General features: G+C 43.1%; 1 protein-coding gene across 8 annotated transcripts in view; it reads right to left on the bottom strand.

The window, feature by feature from the left end:
• Positions 1–22,763, bottom strand: part of LOC127044584 (tRNA (cytosine(38)-C(5))-methyltransferase-like) — a 513,024-nt gene that overhangs the window by 71,575 nt on the left and 418,686 nt on the right. The window contains exon 12 of one of the 8 annotated variants that reach the window (XM_050939657.1): positions 21,111–21,464. The exons of the other annotated variants lie outside the window; for them this stretch is intronic. The gene's annotated coding sequence lies outside the window, so the exon portion shown is untranslated. Of the gene's footprint in view, positions 1–21,110; positions 21,465–22,763 lie in introns of those variants that run through there. 8 annotated transcript variants of the gene reach the window in all.

Genomic DNA, 22,763 nt, shown 5'->3' with positions numbered 1-22,763 from the left:
GGGGAGCCATCAGGCACCGGATTCTACGGCCCTTGTGGGACCGGGATCGACGGTGCCGACGTCGTCGGTGCCGCAGCAGGTGCTGGTGCCAGGCGATCCGACTAGACGAGCTCTCTGGCTGCGGTGCCGTTGGCACGGAAGCAGCAGGAGCAGAAGCTCAACCACGGCGCGTGCCGGGGAGCCGTCAGGCACCGGATTCTACGGCCCTTGTGGGACCGGGATCGACGGTGCCGACGTCGTCGGTGCCGCAGCAGGTGTTGGTACCAGGCGATCCGACTTAGACGAGCTCTCTGGCTGCGGTGCCGATGGCACGGAAGCAGCAGGAGCAGTAGCTCAACCACGGCGCGTGCCGGGGAGCCGTCAGGCACCGGATTCTACGGCCCTTGTGCGACCGGGATCGACGGTGCCGACGTCGTTGGTGCCTCAGCAGGTGTCGGTGCCGGGCGATCCGACTTAGACGAGCTCTCTGGCTGCGGTGCAGTCGGCACGGAAGCAGCAGGAGCAGTAAGCTCTACCACGGCGCGTGCCGGGGAGCTGTTAGGCACCGGATTCAATGGCCCTGGGGGACTGGAATCGACGGTGCCGATGTCATCGGAGCCTCTGCAGGTGTCGGTGCCGGGCCATCCGACTTAGGCGAGCTCTCTGGCTGCGATGCAGGTGGCACGGAAGCAGCAGGAGCAGGGGGCTCTACCACGGCGTGTGCCGGGGAGCCGTCAGGCACCAGCAGGAATTGTAGGCTCTCTCAACCTCGGAGGAAGGGAGCGGTGCCGAGTCGACTTCGGTGCCGGCGACGGCCGGTGCCGAAAGGCCTTGGCAGTACCGGCGGAGTCCGGTGCCGAGGAGGCGCTTCTGCCAGCCGCTTGATCATCGCTCGGCGCCCAAGGTGGAGGGGTAAGTGAAAGTCCCGCTCCTTTTTGTTCTCGGCTTAAAAGCCTTGCAAATGGGGTACTTAGCTGTCAAGTGATTCCCTGAGGCACTTCAAACAGGAGTCGTGTGGATCTCCCTTCGGCATCGGCTTCTGGCAGGCCGAGCCCATTTTAAAACCCGGTGAGCCGTGCATGGGCTCCGCCACCGGGTTCATGGAAGGGGCTACTTCCTGAACCCCGCTAACAATTATCAATCTAACTATGTTAGCAGAGAAAAAACGTATAACTATACAAATATATATATAAAGGAATTATAACTGTATAACTATATACGAGAACTACGAGTAGCTAGGGAAGTGGAGGTCAGCTAAGCCGCGCTCCACTGTTCCAACGACCGACACGGGCGGTAAGAAGGAACTGAGGAGCGGGTGGGCCGGCAGGGATATATATCAAGCACCATGATGGCGCCACTCTAGGGGGCGACCTGCCGGCCCACCGAGTTGCTAGGGTAAAAGTTTTCCGACGAATGTGCACGCGCGGCGCACACACCTAACTGGAATGGATATGAGCAATCACTCGAAGAAGAACTGAAGGCTGTTACTGATATGCTGAAGATTGGGGTACCAAGTAACAGGTAGACCAATTATGTCACCTATCCATCATAAATCTTTAAAAACACTTACAAAAACAGGTTTGAAAATTTGTTTCAAGAATCCTTATGATGGATTAAATGTAAACAGTTCTAAAAAATTCTCTCCCCACTTCCCACTCCTTACTTAACTCCTCCCTCAGGAAAAGCCAGAGTAAAGAGGCAGACTTGCAACATGTTCAAATGTCCATTAGACTTAAGCTCTACTGAAACAACCAAGGAAGAAGGAAGTGGAACAGAGGGTAGAGGGCCCTCTCTCGAGCATGGCCATTGATAGAGTGGTTCATCAGCTGAACAATACTTTCCTTTTGAGAGGTCTGAAACTTCACTTGTTCCATCAATCTCCAAGGGTGAATCAATATATAAGAGTAGCAATCATCTCCTGTTTTCCCAATGTTTCCTCCTGGACATCTTGCTGTTTCCTCAAGTTACACATGGGTAAAACCAAGTTCATCTTTCCTCCCTAAACCTTTAATGTTTTTTCTTCTTTTCTGCCACCTATATTACCTTGGCTCATTTTTGACTCTGCTCTCAACTTCTATCCATGCATCCAAGCTATCATCAAATCCTACTATTTATTTCTTTACAGAATATCAAAAACCCATCCCTTCCTCAGTGTCCCTACAGATAAAACCCTTGTTTGTGCCTTGGTTATCTCCTACTATGACTCTGGCAAGCTCTTCCTCTATGTCCTCCCTTTTCCCCATATCATTGCATTCCAACCCATCCAGATTGCAGGGGATAAAATCATCCTCCTCATCCTCCACTCAGACCTATGACTCTGTTATTCAGATCCCTTCATTAGCTGTCCCTCCTCTATTGAATCAAGTTTATGGTTCTTGTTCTCATCCTCAAGACTCAGCATAACATTGCCCTAGCCTACTTCTCAGCTCATCTCCTCCTCACTCCTCTATGGTCTACCACCAATGCCAACTTTTCCAGTCCCTTTTCCTGGTTGTCTCTTGTGCCATCCTCTCTCCCAGGAATAATTTGCCTATTAAAAGTGCAGCCTCTCACCCACGTTCCATGTAAATCTCTCCTGCTTCTCCCGCAAGCCCTACAAATGCTAGGCCACATAAACGTAACACCATTGCCACTTCCATCTCCATTTCAAAATGTCCTAGATCTTCACTGTTCTTTGACTTTCCACATGACAGTTTTAACTGACTTTGTCATGCTTGTAGAATGTAAGCTTCACGGAGCAGAGTCCATAGTCAAGATTTGAAATGCCTCAATCTATATATGCTCAATTTGAGACATAGGTGCTTGGCATTCTGTGGAAATAAGCCCTTCTTATGATACCTCAAGCTGAACATTGAAAAATAGAGCCCCCGCCCAAACCATTAGCCACTCTGGAAAATTTTGGCCTGTGTCTTTAGCTGTGTCTTGTCCAGCACTGAGCATATTGTCAGCACTTAATGTCTAGTGATATGTTAATAATAAATAAAGTGAATCATAGAAGAGCAAACAATATTTTTATAAAGGGATTGAATACTATTCACACTATAGTTACAGTCTAGGCTGAGGAATTTTTTTTCCCCTCTTTCCCAACCCCGGAACCGCTGCTTATTCTTTGAGGCAAACACAGACCTCTTACATAATATCCCACTTAGCTTTTAAAATGATTAACTCAATTGGGGTCATGGAGAGAGGAAATCAGCCAGAAATAGTGGGGTCTATGCCTGTGATATGTTAGATGGGGTGGGATCTGAGTTACTACAGAGAATTCTTTCCTGGGTGTCCGGCTGGTGAGTCTTGCCCACATGCTCAGGGTTTAGCTGATCATCATATTTGGGGCTGGGAAGGAATTTTCCTCCAGGGCAGATTGACAGAGGCCCTAGGGTTTTTTCATCTTCCTCTGCAGTATGGGGCACAGGTCACTTGCTGGAGGATTCTCTGCACCTTGAAATCTTTAAACCATGATTTGAGTACTTCAGTGGCTCAGACAGAGGTCAGGAGTTTGTTGCAGGAGTGGGTGGGTAATATTCTGTGGCCTGCACTGTGCAGGAGGTCAGACTAGAAGATCATATTGGTCCCTTTTGACCTTAAAGTCTATGACTCTTAAAGTCTATGACTCTATGACAACTAGTAAAGCCAAAACTATAGAGCAACAGAATGCAAGATTCTCAACTACATTAATTTTGGAAATATAAGTCACACGGTCTGGTGGTATGAGTCATGTTCAGAGCACTTCCTTAGCAATAAAACACCCTTAGTTTCATATATTTCATACTACAGTAAAATATAATGTTACAGACACAGTGGGTTGATTTTGAAAAACTGCTAGTCATTTCCTTGACTAGATAACTAGCTATTCATCCAAGCTGTGTATATTTGGTTTGGTAACATGGCAACTAGCATAGACTTATATATATTTCTGATATATGTTATAGAATAAACCAGGGGTTCTCAAACTTCATTGCACTGCAACCTTCTTCTGACAACAAAAATTACTACATGACCCGAGGAGGGGGGACTGAAGCCTGAGCCTGCCTGAGCATCACTGCCCCAGGTTGAGAGGCCAAAGCCCAAACCCCACCGCCCCAGGCAGGGGGCACAGAGCCGAAGCCCGAGGGTTTCAGCCCCAGGCAGAGGGCCTGTAACCTGAGTCCTGTCACCCAGTGCGGAAGCCAAAGCCTGAGTGCCGCCACCCAGGGCTGAAGCCCTCAGGCTTGGGCCTCAGGCGGTGCGGTTTAGGCTTTGGCCCCAGACCCCAGCAAGTCTAAGCCAACCCTGGTGACCCCATTAAAACAGGGTCGCAACCCACTTTGGGATTGCAACCCGCAGTTTGAGAACTGTTGGAATAAATTATTAATGTGAAGCTCAGTTCTGTGGTCCTTCTCTAGGTTAAACACCAAAGAGCTGAGTAAAAGCTGGATAAGAACTTCATGAGTTGAACCACCGGCTTCAATGGAAGTTGTGTATGCAATTTCAGGTTTTGGGGCCCAAATTTGTTCCCTTTGAAGTCAATGAGAAAACTCTCAATTTACTTGGAGCAGACCATTTGGCCTTGGTTCTTACAATGGACATGTAATTATAACAGTGAATATGACTTTAAGAGGATAATTTTCGTATGACAAAATGAGTATGGGAAAAATCAATTAAAAATCTCAATAAGGTAGAATGAGAGTATAAAGTCCTGGATTGCTTCATTGCTTTGATTTTTTTTTATAACATTGGCATTTGCATTTCCACAGCATCATAAGTTAGGATTTTTTTCTGGATATTAAATATTGGTAAGTGAATATGTACTGAATTTGAAAACAGAAAATGCCCCAGTCATGCTAACCTGCCTAGTAAAAATACATAAGTAAACTAAGATACTCAATGGAAAACTTGTTTAATATTTGGCTTGAACTACTCTAGTCACTACCTCACTGAAATGAAATTACAAATCAAGACTCATGAGTTTCATTATATATACAGATGTTTTTAGACATACAGATACAGGGCCTGATCCTGCGATTTTTTTCTTGTGCAAGTAGTCCTTATACAAGTATAGAATATACAATATCGGTAAAAACAGCACACCCAACATTGACTAATATCAATAAAAATTATTTGTCAATTGAGAGAATATCAAGGGAAACAGAAAGTGGATATTTTGTTGCACTTGCAGAGCATGATTCTTCATTCCATTCAGGGCTCTTTTTGCTGCACGACTGGAGCAAAGGGGCCATAAGTTTATGTACAACTAACCCCTGGGGAAAATTCAGGAATCACTGATATTTTATATGTAATTAATAGTCATAGCTAATGACTTACATTAAAAATGCAATTTAAAAAATCATGCCATTAACTTAGCTCTGCTCTGTACCAACTCAAGCTAGAACCATGAGTCTAATGGGTTAAGGAAGGCTTGGCCAACTTAGTATTAGGATGAGAAGCCAGGGCATTGTAATAAACAGTGCTGGAAATTCTTTAATGGCATTTTACTTCTGGGCATTACTGAATATATCCTAGTATGGTGTTAGTGTCAGCAGACCAGGTTGTAGGCAGTCAGACTGTGACGAAGTGGGAATTTTCCTGTAATATTTTGTACAAATAGTGTGTGTGCCTTAGTTTCTCCTATATGCTGCATTGTTAACTAGGTGGCAGAAAAAGGTTGTTTACTCTCCGCAGAGACCTGGAGATACAGGTTCAACTGACACTAGCTACCTGGGGTCTGGGCCTCATGTCCATGGAGAGTTCGAGAAGACACTGGCCACTCCAATTGCCTGGAAATTTGGTACCTAGAAATTAACAAGCATGGATGGGCCACCTCTCTGCAGGAAGCCAGACGTGTTTAACCAGCTCAAGAACAAAGAGCTGAGGAGTGCCAGGTGACTACGTTCATCCGAGAACGAAGGACTGAGGCGGGGTCAATTGGGTTGTTGTTAAGTGCGGGCTGCTAGATGGGGAAGCCTCTTGTGAAATGGAAAAGAGGGGTCAGAAGGCTCTGGGCTGACCAAGATGGACTATGCTGTAACTTTCTGTTCTCCACGCTAACTAAGACTTTTTACGCTGTGTTCCAGACACCTAATACACCCAACTGTTTTTACAATGCTGGCTGAGAGTCACCGCAGAAGCTGAGGGTGGGGGTGTACTGGTCACTTTGCATGTACACGTCTTTCTTAAGTCTCCAAGTCAGGTGAACTCCCTGAAGGGAGCTCACGGTGCGAAGTAGGAGTGCTGAAGGCTCTGAGCTTCAGTCTAAGGAATGGTGAAGCCAAGTGGCTTACCCTAGTAAAAGAATGTGACCCTAAGTAGCTCTGGCACACTAAAAGGGTCCTCCCTCTTAACGACTGTTCCAGAACTCCAAAACTGTGGTTCCATGATACAAGTGGTCAGAGTCCAAATGCCAGAGCCAAGGGGCAAGAGAGTGTTGGAACCAGGGCCAAAGTTCAGAACTGCAGTCACAGTCTGAACACTGGAGCCAATGGTCAGGAATCAGAGCTGAAGGCCAGGATTGGATTACCAGGAGTCAGGGAAGGATGGAGCAGGGCTGGTTCTGACAAGAGTAAGGCTGGGACACAGGACTGGAGCAAGGCTGGGTGCAGAGCAGGATCTGGGCTGGAGCCATGGAGAAGCAAAGCAGGAGTAGGGATTGGAGAGAACCAAACATAGGGAGGCAGGGAGTTCATAGGCATGTGTACTGAGCAGTCAGCAAGCTACTGTTGCTGCTGGGCTTAAGACAGAGTGACCAGACAGCGAGTGTGAAAAATCAGGATGGGGGTGAGCGGATAATAGGAGCCTATAAAAGAAAAAGACCCAAAAATCAGGACTGCCCTATAAAATCGGGACATCTGATCACTCTAGCTTAAGAACCATCCTGCTAGTTTCCTCAGTCAATCAGACAGGGTGGACCATCAGACAGCCTACCTGACTCGTTAAGAAAAACAACAAGGAGCCAGTAGCACCGTACTCCTTGCTGTTTTTGTGGATACAGACTAACCCGGCTACCCCGATACTTGACTCGTTAAGGTGTCAGGAGTACTGAACAGGTGCAAGTGCAGGGCCTTACTCATGACAGTTAGTGGCCACAGTGGTCCTAGAAATGCCATCTTTCTGATGAGTCAGGAAATGAAGGTCCTGACCAGTTATGGCCATTAAGGACTCCACAGCACTTATCCAAAAGTAAGAGTGTTAACCATGGTATTATGTCCAAATTCCAATTCTGGGCCTGCCTAAAATTCCCTGTGAAGTTTCAACTGGATACAATATTTTCCCACTGCCACTGGATTTTCTTGCTTCCCAGGAGGTGCACGGAGAGGTCAGTCCATGTACTCCTTTGACAGCATGGACTGAGCGTGGCAGACCTTATGGACTCTGCAATAGGGGAGAGACTCATTGCACCTTCCCCCACTTAGGACCTGTGTAAGGGCCACCCAACAAATGATGCTAAAAGTTTAATGCCATTCTGATTATCACATTCTGGCTACCAACTTCTTAACACTTCTAGTAAATTTCACGGCAAAGAGCAACAGTAAGGCTCCCGCCCAAGAAATGCACAGGTCAGAAAGGAACAAACATATGGCAAATCATATTTAAATATTAGGGTTTTCAAATTTATTTGCTAAAGCAAACACCCCTGAATTTTGGGGAAAATAAATGCTGAAAACATGACACTCATTATCAACATGTGAAGCATAAACAATTAGTGTTCCATTAGTAAAAGTACAGTGCTGACTGGGTGTGGTGCATCTTTTTTTAAAAAGTACTGCTAAACTATCAGTACTTACCAAGTAGAACATTTTTAATCTATGAGGCTGCTTGTTATGTGCTGCCATACTTTTGCTTTCTCATGGAGGGAGTGTGTATTCTTGTGCCAGGACTTTAAGAAGACTCACAAAGATTTATAGCTGAAACCTGATGGCTGAAATAAAGAGCTCTCACAGAGCCAGGATGGCACATCTCAGGACAGTCCAGGATGCCAGTAGAGTTAGCTCCACAAATGCTCTGTGTGTGTGTGACCCCTGCCTCCTATTGAATGAGAGAATGAAGTGAGCTGTAGTGCAGGACTTGTGTTGCAAACACTTCTGTAGCTCAACCATGTCAGCTTCACTTGCTTGACTAAGCTGCAATGAAAACAACAAAGTAAGGCCTGAAGGAGGGTGGCAGAGAGGTCCAAAATAAATCCCTTCATTTAGATCCAAACTACATTCTTTTGTTTCCAGATCCTATCCAGAATAAAAACACAGTACAAATTCCTTTATAAAACATTTCTTCACAAAATATTCTGGGCCTGATTCTTCCTCATGGGATATAAGTATCTCCCACTCACTTGATTGTGCCGTGATAGGAGAATCAGACCCTCTACTTTGCAACTTCATCGTCCATCTGTATGTTCATGTCTATCAGCATATCCAATATAAATATTAGTTTTGAGGGGGTTGTGAGCTAGATGATGAGAGATTTAAAAAATAAAAACAAAAAAGTTACACTAGATCAAATAGTTTTTCATAGCAATTAAAGATAAAAAAGACCTAGAAAGACGTCTTTTCCCCAGTAGAGAGAGAGTTTTTCCCTGATGTTCCACTATTTTTTCCTTTTCTTAGTTTCATTCCATAACTTCTAGTTTTAATTCCTGTACCACCTACATAACTTCTCTTCCCTGCTGAGTGCCCCATCCTTTTAAGGCAAAATTCCCATTGACTACAAATGGGAGTTTTGCCGCAGTATAACATGCAGCATCTGATCCTTGATATTTATATCCTTCAGATAATTGCTGCCAGTTATTATGTCTCACTATAGTTGTCATTTAGCCAATTGATCTCTTCAGGCCTGATCCTATGCCCATTGAAGTTAATGGCAATGCTCCCATTAACTTAAATGGTTCAGTTATTAAACTGGAGTCTGCTCTCACGTTCAAATCATAGAGGGTTGTGCCAAGACGCAGGAGCAAGATCTTAATCCGGTGTCATTCGACTATTCTGGTAACATTCTATTCTATCTACTTTCAAATTTTAACTAATGGAAGCGTCTCTTGTTAAAACGTTAACAAAACAGAACAATGAAAGAAATCTGCACCTTCACTGACCCCCCAAAATCTAGTCCATTAGCTCACCTAGCCAAAGGAAATTCCAAAAATCTCGTTTGGGCCTGACAATTTTGTGCCTAATAAGTAATACCTGAGATTACAATAATCGAAAGAAGTTAACAAAAAAGGTTTTCTCCATTTGTCAGTGTTTATTTCATATGTTTGACAGCCCTTTGCATATAATTAATTTCACTGTTTTCCTGATATTCAATTTCCCCCAAACAGCTACAGGGAAGAAGAAAAATCTCGTACGCAATTTTTATTTTATAAAATAATCAGCACATACTATTTAATGGTTATCAGAACCTGGATTTTTTTCTTATCAATATCAAAACTTTTGAATTGTCACTGTGCCTTTAAAATAGATGTCTATAGTGTCTAGCCTTGAGTTGTTTCACACAGTCAGTAACTGTTTTTATTTAGCCTGGGATGTTGTTACTAACATGGCTGTTCCGTGCTGTGTCAGGTTGCATTGTGTGTTTTTCTGCTAGAGCCCTTTTTATAAAGGGTTTAAAATATGTCAAACAGAAGACGGGTTAGGGAACAGGGTGATGTGGGGGGAAGTTTGGGTTATTTCGATTTAGTCAGTGCACAGGAATCAGCTTAGGGATTCCCTTCCATGCTTAGGGGCAGCCACCAGAGCCTCTGAGCACACCATGCCAGACAACAAGCTCCAGACTAGCCACCATATTGGATTAGGGTTAGTGTGGCTGCAAATCGATGGTATTGGTTTCCGGGCGGTATCCCACAGTGCACCATTGTGACCGCTCTGGACAGCAATCTGAACTCAGATGCACTGGCCAGGTAAATAGGAAAAGCCCTGCGAACTTTTGTATTTCATTTCCTGTTTGCCCAGTGTGGAGCTCTGATCAGCACGGGTGGCGATGCAGTTCCCCGGCTGGCCTCAGGTGAGGTCGGCCGGGGGCACCTGGGTAAAAATAGGAATAACTCCCGGTCATTCCCGGCAGATGGTACAGAACGGCTGGTAACCGTCCTCATCATAGCAACTGAGGGCTGAACTCCATCAGCCCCCCCCCCCCATGTCTAAAGAAAAGATTCTGTACTGCCTGGACTATCATGGCAGAGGGATGCTGCGCTCCTTTCCCCTCCACCATTTAATGTCCTGCCTGGACTATCATAGCAGCTGGAGGCTGCCTCCTCCTCATTTTATCTCACTAAAAAGTCAGTGTTTCTTATTCCTGCATTCTTTATTACTTCATCACACAAATGGGGGGACCCTGCAATGGTAGCCCAGAAGGGTTGAGGGAGGAGGGAAGCAACGAGTGGGGTTGTTGCAGGGACACCCCCTAGAATGACATGCAGCTCATCATTTCTGCGGGATCTGACACAGAGCGGCTGTGCTCTCTGGTTCTCTGATACACTGGTTCTCTAGTACACTTGCCCCATATTCTAGGCAGGACTGACTCTATTTTTAGATACAACATAAAGGAGGGAATGACCCCGGGGGTCATTCCCATTTTTGTCTTTGTGCCCCCGGCCGACCTCAGCGAAGATCAGCCAGGAGCACCCATGACAGCAGCAGACGGTACAGAACGACTGATAACCGTCATCTCATCACCAATTTACAATGGCACAGCAGACGGTACAGAACGACTGGTAACCATCTCTGCTACCTTGCAAAGGCAAATGAATGCTGCTGTGTAGTGCTGCAGTACCGCCTCTGTCAGCAGTATCCAGTACACATACTGCATATTGTGACAGTTATAAAAGGCAAAACGGGCTCCATGGTTGCCATGCTATGGCATCTACCAGTGCAATCCAGGGAAAAAGGGTGCAAAACGATTGTCTGTTGTTGCTTTCACGGAGGAAGGAATGAGTGACATTTACCCAGAATCACCCACGACACTGTTTTTGCACCATCATGCATTGGGATCTCAATGCAGAATTCCAATGGGCGGGGGAGACTGCGGGAACTATGGGATAGCTACGGGATAGCTACCCACAGTGCAACGCTCCAGATATCGACGCTAGCCTCAGTACATGGACGCACACCACCGAATTATTGTGCTTTGTGTGTCTGCATGCATTTGACTTTATACAATTTGTTTTACAAAACAGGTTTATGTAAAATCGGAATAATCCTGTAGTGTAGACGTACTCTTAAAGTGCCTGTGGAGTTACAGGAAAGTTACATAAGATCCAGATTCTCCCATCCTTCTACATAAAGAGAGTTACCTTAACTCCATGAATAGTCACATTATTTTCATGGGTGCTACTCAGAGAGAGTGAAAGAGGCAGAATTCGACCCTAACATATGATGACAATAATGACAATCATATGTATTGGATGTGTTCAGGTAGACTCACCTGCCAGTTACTGGGACAGAGACAAAAGAAGGCATCCAGCAGGCTTATGCAGGTTCCAGAATTCTGACAGGGGTTGCTACTACAAGCTTTCCTCAGGACAGTCTGAAGCAATGAATGAGAAATCAGTTTACTTGGTAGCATGGTCTTTTAAAAGAGTCTGATTTTTTTGTAAGACTTGTCTGCGAAAGGCTTAGCACACAATTGGCACTACAAAAATATAACAACTAATAATGGAATTGCATGTCTGTGATTGTGTTTCCCTGTAGAGGCAGGCTGTTGCTCACTGAGAGGGTAACAGCTTGACAGCAAGTGAGTTAATAGAGAGTCTTCATTAATCCTACTAGCAGAGGACCCATGTTTCAAGAACTAAAGGCCTCACTTTCATTCTTGATGCCACACGTATGGTTTATATGGCAACTGCATTACTTGTGCTGCAATTAATAACTAAAATTGATTTTTTTAATACAACCAAAGCACCCAGATTGAGTCCCCAAATCATGGTTTAGTCTTGGCAGATCATAGAAGGACGAGATTTCCCACACACACACTATCTAGTTGCCATTTTTCTAACTCTACAAAGATTTTTGTTAAAGAATGGGGAATCTGACAGAGTTTATTTTGAAAAGAAGGTATTTCATCTCATCTATAAATCGTGACTTCATGTCTGTGTGCTCTTAATGAAAAAAGCAGCCCTGAGTGATGCATGGGAGGACAGAATCCATCTAGTTATTTTTGTTCTTGCAGTGATCCTTCATTTTCTGCTTTTAATCAAACCTGCTAGGTTTGTTCCATAATTACTCACCTGCTCAACGTTTTGAAGCCTGCCCTCAAGACTCACAATCTGCAACAGATATACAAAGACAAATGTGTCTGGGATTAAAGTGGCGCTGATATGTGTGTGCCCTGGTGCTGACTGGTTGCATCTTTCAGTCAGGTACACACTGGCAGACTAAGGAAACATGGAGAGATTTTCATATATGGAAAAACAAAAAGGGAATTTTCAGAGAGGCATAAGGTACCCAACACTCATTCATGGGATTTCATTATCTAAACTACTTATATTCTTTTGAAAATCACAACTTAAATATGTATACATTTGACTAAACAACTAAGGCCCCAGTCCTGCAAAGATTTATGCCTGTGTTTAACTTTAAGCATGTTCAATAGGATTTTGCTGTTCAGAAATTTTTGCAGGATTAGGGGCCTCAGAGAGGATGCAACTGTCTAGGAGGAAAAGGAATTGTTGGCCATCAGCCACAGGGATACAACTAGAAGCAAGAGACTGAAACTGAACACAGTCAAATGAACGATACATATCAGGATAATTTCCCTAAAATGAGGTCTTTTAGACTCCAGAATATTTTCCCCAAGGTAAATTGTGGAAACTCCATAAATGGAGTGATTTACAACTGAACTGAATAAAGGATTCCAGAACGCACTGTAGGGAAAACATCTGCATTAGCAGGAGATGGGGAAAATGACCTATGAGGCCTTTTCCATCTCTAGTTTAGCTAGTCACATGATTCTACATATGGAACACTGTCTTTGTGCAACACTTGCTGTATTAGATATATATGGCCCATTCCTACAGTCTTTGAGTTCACTGAGGTCTCTGCCAGAGTAGGACCTTCAGGATTAGATACGCATAGATTCTGATGAGACAAAAAGAAGAGCCATAGAGTCAGGATTTTATTCACAACTCACTGAAATCAGTGGAAGTTCTTGATTCACGGGCACTGGATCAGGCCAATACAAATTATTGTAATTTTTTTCCTAAACACATCCAATTCTCAGTGGAAGATTGGGGCCTATAACTGGTAACAATCAGATAAATCATGCTGACATGAGGCACTGAAAATCAGGAATAAAATGTGACATGAGGTGAGACTTACCTTGGAATTAATCAGAGTGATCTGGTTTGAAACATTCTGAAGGACACCAACGCTTCTTTTCACTTCTAGAATTTCATCTTTATTTTTCCTGATCTAAATTTTTTTAAAAAATGTTAGTTCTAGTGTATTAGAAACCTATGTGAAACAATCATTGTCTTCTCAGTTGCTGAAGAAAGTTTGATCATCACAGTATTTTATGATAAAGTTCAGTGAGATAACAGAGTTACATAGTATACATAACTGCCTCTTAATTTTTTATATAGCTACATAATTTCTTTATGGGTCTGTAATAATTCATGATCATCTCATAATGATGACAGCAATGATAATAGTAATAAAACCGTTGTCATACCTGAAACAGTTCCTGTGGTAAAGTTTGTGAGCATGTAAATTTAAATTAAACTATAATTGTGCAAGCAAAGAGGTGAACATTTAATAAGAATAAGTAAGTATACCACCTGACTGAAAAGTTCTGCGAGGTCATCTTCATTAATTTTTATTTTTCCCTGTGGTCCAATTCTAAACTCAATATTTTTGGTGGAGCCTGTATGAAATACTAAATTCCCCCTTTCTGAGGTCATGCGAGGCCTGTTGTATCAAAGAAGAGAAGATGGCATTTAGCTACTTATCTGCCAAAAATTTTGCAAAGAAATTTATTTGAGCCTTTCTATTCCCATTCCTGGTATTTAAAACCCCACCATGTGAACAGATCTATTTGTAAGTGACACCAACGATGGTACTTACTGTTCATCAGAAATGCTCCTTTTCTGCCTCTTTTTTTCATAATATTTGGATTCACAGCTTAATCCAGAAAGTATTAAGAAGGCAGCCAGAAGCCAAGGGACAGAAGCTGACCGAAGCATTGCTTGTTACCAACCTTCCTGGGATGTGTGGCAAGTTAGACTGAAACCTCCAGTGCAGAATGTTAGTTTTGAGAGCTTAACAGGTGCACTTTGCTCTTGCAAGATCCTCAGTGCACTCCTAGTAGTGCTCATTCTGCTTATTTGCCCCAGAGTGGGTGAGCCATAACTGAATTAATATACTTAAGTATTGAAACTATATAAATGACCTAAAAATGAAATGGACTTTTTCCCTTTTTAAAAAACTTTGACATTTTCCTTTTCTTTTCTTTTTTAAAAAAAGAAAAACTCAAGTGATAAAAACAATCTCCCTTGATTTAATCATTATCTCTTTGACCTTTGCAACAATGAAGCACTACTGAAGTCTACTTAAATATGTAGCTGATGAGGCAAAAGAAACACCACAGCACTACTGCATGTTTCACTGCAAGTTTCAGGATTCTGGGCATCAATAAAAATCCTAGATGATTGTCTTTACGGAATGTAAAAGTCATATTGGTCACCAAATGACTATTTGCATAAAAGGAGAGGTTTCCAGCCCTTCTTAAAATAATTAATTGGACAAATGACAGGAGTGACCTGATAGCAATACACAGAATCAAACTGAACATCAACAACAAAATATATCTTTTAACCAAATAAGGCTGTTTTAAATTGACATGTGACTGAATGAACAGATACTAACTAGAAGATTGCACTTGCTGTCTTTGCACATACCAGAGGTTCCTTGCTTTCTTCCAATCTCTCTCCTCCCTACCCTCACCAGCTCCCTAGCCACCTTTCTGGTCCCCTCTGCTTCAGAGATTCCCAGCAACCCTTCCCTTCATGCCAGGGAATCTGTGAGTCCCTCATTCCTCCCTCTTCCCCCAGTCAGGATCCCACATTCTCACCCTGATGCCAGAAGCTCTGTGTGTTCCTCCCCTCCTCTCTCTGACACACCAAGAACTTTGGGTTCCCTTGCCCCTTTCCCTATATTATTTTCCTCCATTTTCCCTCCATCAAGGGGACATGTATGCCCCTCATTGTCCTCTGTTCCTCCTATAAGCCTTTCCCCCAGCTGCCAGGGGTTCTGTAGGCACTCCCATTTCCCCCCATCCCCCACCCCCATGCCAAGGTCTCTGTGTGAGTCCCTTCTCCGCACAATTCTTATTTCTTTTCTGTCTGTCTGCAGAATCAGATACAAGGGGCTCCCTCTGCTCTCCATTTTCTCCCTTCTAATTTTCCAGTTTTCACCAAAAGCAAAAGGGTTCTGCTCACTGATGACTGGAACATTCCTTGAAATTTTGGAACTGATCATATGTGGTGTTCTAATGTCATTGCATTACAGACAGATAGGTAAATGCTGCTACGTTAGGTGTAGCACTTCACTTTGCTCAGCCAACTAACATTTATGATGCAACATTAGAGAACCAGATCCTTAGAATGATTTATATAGTGCCTAACACTTTTCAACAAGATTTTCTATGGTTTTTCCCCCCCATCTTTTCTTGTGGTTGAATGTGTAACTATTAATTTTGCTTATGTGCCTACAAACATTAAAAAATGGTTTTTAAAAACCCATAGTATAAAATCCATAGGGTACAAACTATAACAAATCTAAAAACAGTTGGCGTACGTCTGTAGTTTTAACCAAGAAAGATACTGCATCAAAATCAACTACAGAATTCAAAGGGAGGTCCTACTCACAGAAGTGACTCTGTAAAAAATGGTGTGAGGAGACACCATGGTCATTGTCTTTTGCAGAACAAATGAGCCTGGTTTACAAGTATAAATGCCAGGGGTGGTGTCCCAGCTGGTGTCAATTGTCATTCACCTCAAAGGAGTTATGACAGCTAACATCAGCTGAAGATCTGCCCTCATTAATATTTTTAAAATTTTTTTGCTTCCTTTTGGCTCTGAAACCACATCCTGGAATAGAAGAGTGAAAATGGGATCCTGCTGCCTCTGTGTATTCACCAGCAATAAAAATTCTGCAGGCCAAATTCTTCATTCAGTTAGCCCTGCACAGCTCTTTGGGAGACAACAGGGCAGGAAGAGTTATCATGTGTCTCTGAAACTAGGGGAGTACCTGCAGGGCTGGTGCAACCCATTAGGCAACCTAGGTGGTCACCTGGTGCACTAGCATTTGGTGGGCAGCATTTTGGGTCCTTTGGTGGCGACTGCGGAGGCTGGATCTTCAGTCCCCCAAGTCATTGTCAGCATTTAGGCAGAGGGAGCTGGGGCAGGGGAGTGCGGGGAGGGCTGCCTGCAGCAAGTCGGGTGGGGGTGACACGCAGGGGAGCTCCCCGCCCCAGCTCACCTCTGCTCTGCCTCCTCCCTGAGCATGCCGCCCCACTCTGATTCTCTCCCTCCCAGGCTTGTGGCACCAAACAGCTGGTTGGCGCCGCAAGCCTGGGAGGCTGGAGAAGTGGAGCGGCGACGGCGTGCTCGGGGAGGAGGTGGAGCAGAGTTGAGCTGGGGCAGGGAGCTGCTGCACGGCTCCCTGGGGCGGAGGGAGCTGCCGCAGGGGGGCGGGGTGCCACATGGTGGAGGGGGGGAGCTGCTGCAGGGGGGGACCTTCAGGGTGAGGGAGTGGGGAACTGCCATGAGGGGTACCTTAGGGCAGAGGAGGGGCGGAGAGCTGCCACAGGGCTCAGGGGGGCGCAAGGTGGAAATTTCACCAAGGGCACGAAACATCGTTGCAACCACCCTGAGTACCTGTCCTGGTGTCTGTCTCACTTCTACTAACAAAGATGTTTTGTCCCTGGTGTTTTAGCCCCTGTAGACTGAGAGGTACTGGTCATCTGAGCCAGTGAAATTGAGAGCAGGCTGGTTGAATGAATGTGTGCTGCAAGGGCTTTCCTTCACCAGGTCTGTCACATGCGGACACACTACTTACAGTCCAGACCTTCTGTGTAGCTCCACAAAATCCTAGCTGTCCTCCGCTCATTCCTTTAGAATACTGGATGAACATCATCTATTTATGCTGGTTTAAGAATACAAGTCATTGAACCTGCCCTCTCTCACTAACATACTGAAATCCACAGGATGGCAGAGAAGGTGAGGGCAGGTGTTGCTTGTCCAAAGAGGGAGAAGTGAGCTCCCTTTTCTTTCTCACCCTCTCATGCATACGTCCCATGACTTAGAAGGCGGCTGGACAGAAGGAAGAGTGAATTTGACTATATAGTGACGACATACTGGAAAGGGCCTCCTGGTCATCTAGTCCAAACCTCTGCATAGAGTAGGATTTTCCTCTTCATTAGACCTTCAAGATTTTATCTAGAGTCCTCAAGTACCTCTAGTGAATGTGCCTCTTGCCTGCCAAATTTGGAAAATGACAAACAGGGACATTTGGGAAAGGAAAAATAGGTCCCACACCTCTTAATTTTATTGAATTACATTGGACAAGGGGATACTTTTTGGAGGGACCGAGTGGAAAAATAGCAAATCTCTGGCTAAAGAATAGGGCCTGTTCATTATAAATAGAGACAAATTAGCAGATCATTCCATTACCTCATTGACATCATAGCTGAGAAAATATTTCTAAAGAGAAGATTGTTCCAGGACTTGGCAATAGGACATGGAACATTTTGTCTCTAGGATTCTGTTGAAATTCTGAAAGTTACCACCATCTTATGATTCTACTAGTGGCTTACATGAAATGAAATGGTGGGCTCCATCTACTTATTGATACGCTCGCAGCACAAACCTGCCATCATAACCAGCACTTGTTTGGACTCAGAAAGATTCAAGGATTCAATCTACATTAAGATTGAATTATCCAGTCATCTTGAAAGACAACCCATCTAAGTCAGAATGGAAGCATGGAAGGTGAGTGAGTAGCACTGCTGTACTCATTCAGTGGCCTGGTGAGTAAATGGAGGATTTCTCTTCACAAACCTGTCAGTCTGGGGCCTTTCCCCAACACTACATTCAGTTAATTTTTAATGAAAAGATATATATACCCCTAGTATTTCACCTATATTTTTCCTTATTTCAAGCCATTATTTGTTATTTTGCAGATTAACATCTGGGGAAAAATTCCTTAGTCTCCTTGATGTTGCTTCCCAAATATTTGCAAACAGTTACAGCTCCACTCTGTTGACTTTTCTCCAAGTAGTAGGTATTCATTTCCTTTAGCCTCTCAACAAGGGTCATGCCTTCTAATCCTTTTATCTTCTGTGCCTTGGATTCTCTCTAACAATCTCCTTTTTATAACATAGTGCTGAAACTATATTCCAATATTCAAAAAATGGCCATACCAAGGTCATATGGAGCCGTATTACTATTAATATGATAGAATTATACAAATCATGCCTTTCAGTGGTTTATACACCCCCTGAAATACCTAGACCTGTTGCTCCCAGGTTTTTCATAATGTGGCCTCATGTTACAAAAGAAAGATTTACAGACCCTTCTCCTGATATAGCCATAAAGAAAGGGAGGGTGGTCATGACCCGAAGATTGAGAACACATGACTCAGAAATTAGTCTGGAACCCAAGAATTACCAGCAAACCTGTAATGAACCCTATGCAAAATATGGATTTTTTTTTTGTTTGTGGAACAGGTGAGTTTTGCCTTCTAATGGTTCCTCTGCCCATCTGTCACCCAGAAGAGACCCATGACCGTCTCCTTCCTTACCTTTAGATGTCTCTTTGGAAGGGATTCCCCTGTGGCCTGCAGGGTGGCTGGCTGGCTCCACTCCTCTAACTACCCTTTATGAATCTCTGTGGTTGATTCCTATTTCCACTTCCTCTTTAATTCCTTTCTTCAAATCAGGTTTATATTTTGTCTTCTTTTTAGTCACACAGTCACACAGGCCTTCCCACACCTGCCCTGCTGTAGTTAATCCCTATTTCTAACACATTGGCATTATTTTCTCATGGGCCTCAGTTGGTCTTACAAACTTCCATTTTTCATATTCAGTCTTCTGGGATAACACCCCTGAAGTTCCTAATGGATCCATCCTCCTATCTCTTAATTTCCCAGCTTGTTTATTGAAATGATTCAGTCTGATCAGTAGACTGTAAGATCTTTGGGACAGAGACCATCTTTGTATTATGTGTTTGTAAAATGACTAACACATGTCTCAGACTCCTAGGTGCTATCACAACTAATAAATAGTAGTGTATGCTGAAGTGTGTAAGCACGATAAGCACATAGCTTAAATGCCCCACATGTTTTACTATAGGTATATTCATATTTCTTTACTGAAGTTTATTATTAATTAAATAGAACTTAATATATTTTAAAAATGTATACAGTACAAATACTTGAAATACTCAAATATAATGAGCACACTCAGTTTTTTGAGATTCTTATGCACTAATCATTCTTGTGTTTTCCTTCCAAACTCCATACTGTATCTTAGGTTAAGAATATCTTGCAATTGCATCAATTCCACGCATAGACCAAAATATGAAACAAAGAAAATATTTTCATTTTATTTTTGGTGAACAGGCCTTCTATCAAGAATGTGATAGAAGGTGCATTTTTCTGTTTAAAAATGGATCAGGTCCTAAGTGTGGGAAAACATTAGGGATGTATTAATCCTATTTGTATGCATGTATCATTTTTGTATTCGAAGTTATGAATGTTGACTGTGTACTGACTTGATTTCTAAATAACCTTAATAGAGCATTTGGTCAGTTCCTGGAGAAAGGAATGTTGAAATTAAATACCTAATCAAGAAACACTTAAAGGACAATGGATTTTGGAATGCTCCAATCCACATAAGAAGTCTACTTAAGGAAGTTCAAGGTATTCAAGGTAGCATGTAAACAATGGCTGCTACCTGTAAAACCTGTGAGTCGTGCATGGACGTGTGACTTGCCCAGGTGACTCCTAAATTCCATCTTAAAGCTGGACTTTGCATAGGAGTGAGGAGGGGGTCTCCACCCACAAGAGAAAGTCTATTTAAATCCCTAGGAGAACCCTCCATTTTATCTTCAGCTGGCTAAAGAGAAAGCCTCTCTACCCCCCATGATACTTGAAAAGAAACTGGAACAAAGGACAGTGTGCAAGGGGTGTGAATGATTGCTGGACCCAGGCTAAAAGGAGATTAGTCTGTAAAAGGGAGCATTCTGAAACTAGTGAGGATCTTATCTGTATTGTTTGATTAGAGATAGATTTGCGTGTTTTATTTTATTTTGCTTGGTGACTTACTTTGTTCTGTCTGTTACTACTTGGAACCACTTAAATCCTACTTTCTGTATTTAATAAAATAACTTTTTACTTATTAACTCAGAGTATGTATTAATATCTGGGGGAGCAAACAACTGTGCATATTTCTCTGTCAGTGTTATAAAGGGCGAACAATTTATGAGTTTACCCTGCCTAAGCTTTATACAAGGTAAAATGGATTTATTTGGGTTTAGACCCCATTGGGAGTTGGGCATCTGAGTGTTAAAGACAGGAACATTTCTGTTAGCTGCTTTCAGTGAAGCCTGCAGCTTTGGGACAAGTAAGTCAGACCCTGGATCTTTGTTGGAGCAGACGGGCGCATCTGGCTCAGCAAGACAGAGTGCTGGAGTCCCCAAGCTGGCAGGGAAAACAGGAGCAGAGGTAGTCTTGGCATATCGGGTAGCAGCTCCCAAGGGGGGTTCTGTGATCCAACCCGTCACACTTTCTTCTACTCATTGTGTGTGCATTACAAGGAGTTATTGATGTATTACTGGAGAAAGATGAGTCAATGCTCGAGATGCAGTGAATAGTATGCTCATTCCTATTATTTCTGTTATTTACATATTTCATTAAGATAATTGTTATGGTTCAAGGTTAGCTGTCCCTTTGACCCCTCACTCAGTCTCTGTGGGCACCCTTCCAAGTGAGGCCTTGTGCTTTCACTTCTCTCAGGGTGGAACCCTGCCACTGACACCTGTTTTATACTGAGTCTCCAGGCTACTACAGCACCTCAACTGCCATCACTCAGCAGGCTCTGCTGCTACCTGCCTGGATTCCCTTTGGAGCTATGACTGCGAGGTAATACAAAGAATCAGAACAGCTTCTTCCAACAAAGTATTTATTAATCCACAGGGACATAACAGAGAAAGGGGTTAAAACAACAGAAGACCTACATGCATCTTACCCAAGACTTAGCAGATACCCCAATCCTCAGTCTGGGGTGGGGTGGAGAGACAATCAATACCTCTCTAATCTCTGTGTGGCTGCCACCCTTCAGCTTCAGGGACAGTCTTGTTTAAACCAGGCAGGTTCTCGGTGTCCATATACTGCCCCCTCCTCCCACTCTTTGCCAAATTCATCTGGTGGGCATGCCGGGGGCGGAGGTAGACTACCAAAGAGAACAGTCCAGGCACTGTCTCATAAGTGTTGATAGATGGCCGGCTATCTGAAGTCTCTGTATTTCTTTTCCTGAGACATGCAAATAAGTCCATTACACCATGACAGACTCTTCCCCATGACAATCAAATAAACAGGGGTATATATAATATTTATCAAAAGAATTCAAGTATTTTAGACTGCTAAAGTTTCACAATTCATTATTTAGTTACTCATGTACTCTGGATATATCAGTTACCTATTCAAACTAGATATTAACTAGGGAAACACAGTTTGTCCCCTCGCCCCTTTTTTTTTTAAAAGTGAAAATGTTAACACTGCTAAATCCATGTTTGCAAGGACGGAAATGATGGCTGAATTTGGTGCACAAACTGCAGCTCAATTTAAGCTTTATTCCTACCTGTTTGTACTCCACTATTATTTTCCCTAGATTCCTTTCCTGTGCGGTTTTACTTGAGAGACGGTTTGTCTGAGACTGCCCAGTAGTGCTGGATGCACCTTCACAAATGCAAAAAATGGAATCTCTATTGATTTAAGCATATTCTTTCAAGACGGTGCACAAAACCCATAAGTGGTTCCAAGTATCCGTGAAGCAAGATATATTAGACTTGTAATGGGTTTTGACTTTAAACAAATTAAGAAAGGAAATGGAAGGGAATCTAATATTTATAAAGTTGGCCAATTTACCCAAATAGTTAACAGCAGTTTGCACATCTAACAATATTGTGAGCTGTAGAGAAATCAGAGGATGAATATGGGATGAATAGCTCACTACTGAGATATTGTAACAATTTATGATGTGTTTATTTGTTTTAGTCATTTGTTGCTGTAACTGAAACTACAGGACTTGATATGATCCTGAACCAACCCCAGATCCAAATATTGCCAAGTTTTGGAAAAGTCTGCATCAGGATTCAAAATTCTCTTTAGAAGACAATGGTTACATTCATTAGTCACTTTTACATATGTGCTAGATAAATAGTTTATCTGCAGTATTACCGAATTTTCTTTATAATGAGTATAGAAAATTTCTTGACTACTACAAATTACATAAAATGTGTTTAGATAACTAAGATATTAATTAAGACAATTGGCAAGTTTTTCAAGTATGGTTCTACACTGAAAAGTGACTCAGTAAAGATTACACCACCTTCCTCTTTATCTGCTCCCTGTGTATATTCAGTCATATCTTCTGACTTAAGTAAAGTAACGTGAACTGCGTTCATAGGTGCTAGAACTGGGGAGGGGGTTCTGCAGCACCCCCTGGGTTGAAGTGGTTTCCATTATATACAGGTTTTGGTTCAATGGCTCCCATTATAAAAATTGTTCCAGCACCACAGACTGTGTTTTATTCTTTTTTTCACTGCAGAG

The sequence above is a fragment of the Gopherus flavomarginatus genome, chromosome 2, assembly GCF_025201925.1.
Source record: "Gopherus flavomarginatus isolate rGopFla2 chromosome 2, rGopFla2.mat.asm, whole genome shotgun sequence".
In the NCBI taxonomy this organism is placed as follows: Eukaryota; Metazoa; Chordata; order Testudines; family Testudinidae; genus Gopherus; species Gopherus flavomarginatus.
The sequence above is the reverse complement of the archived record's forward strand: the minus strand, read 5'-3'. Positions and strand labels throughout refer to the sequence as shown.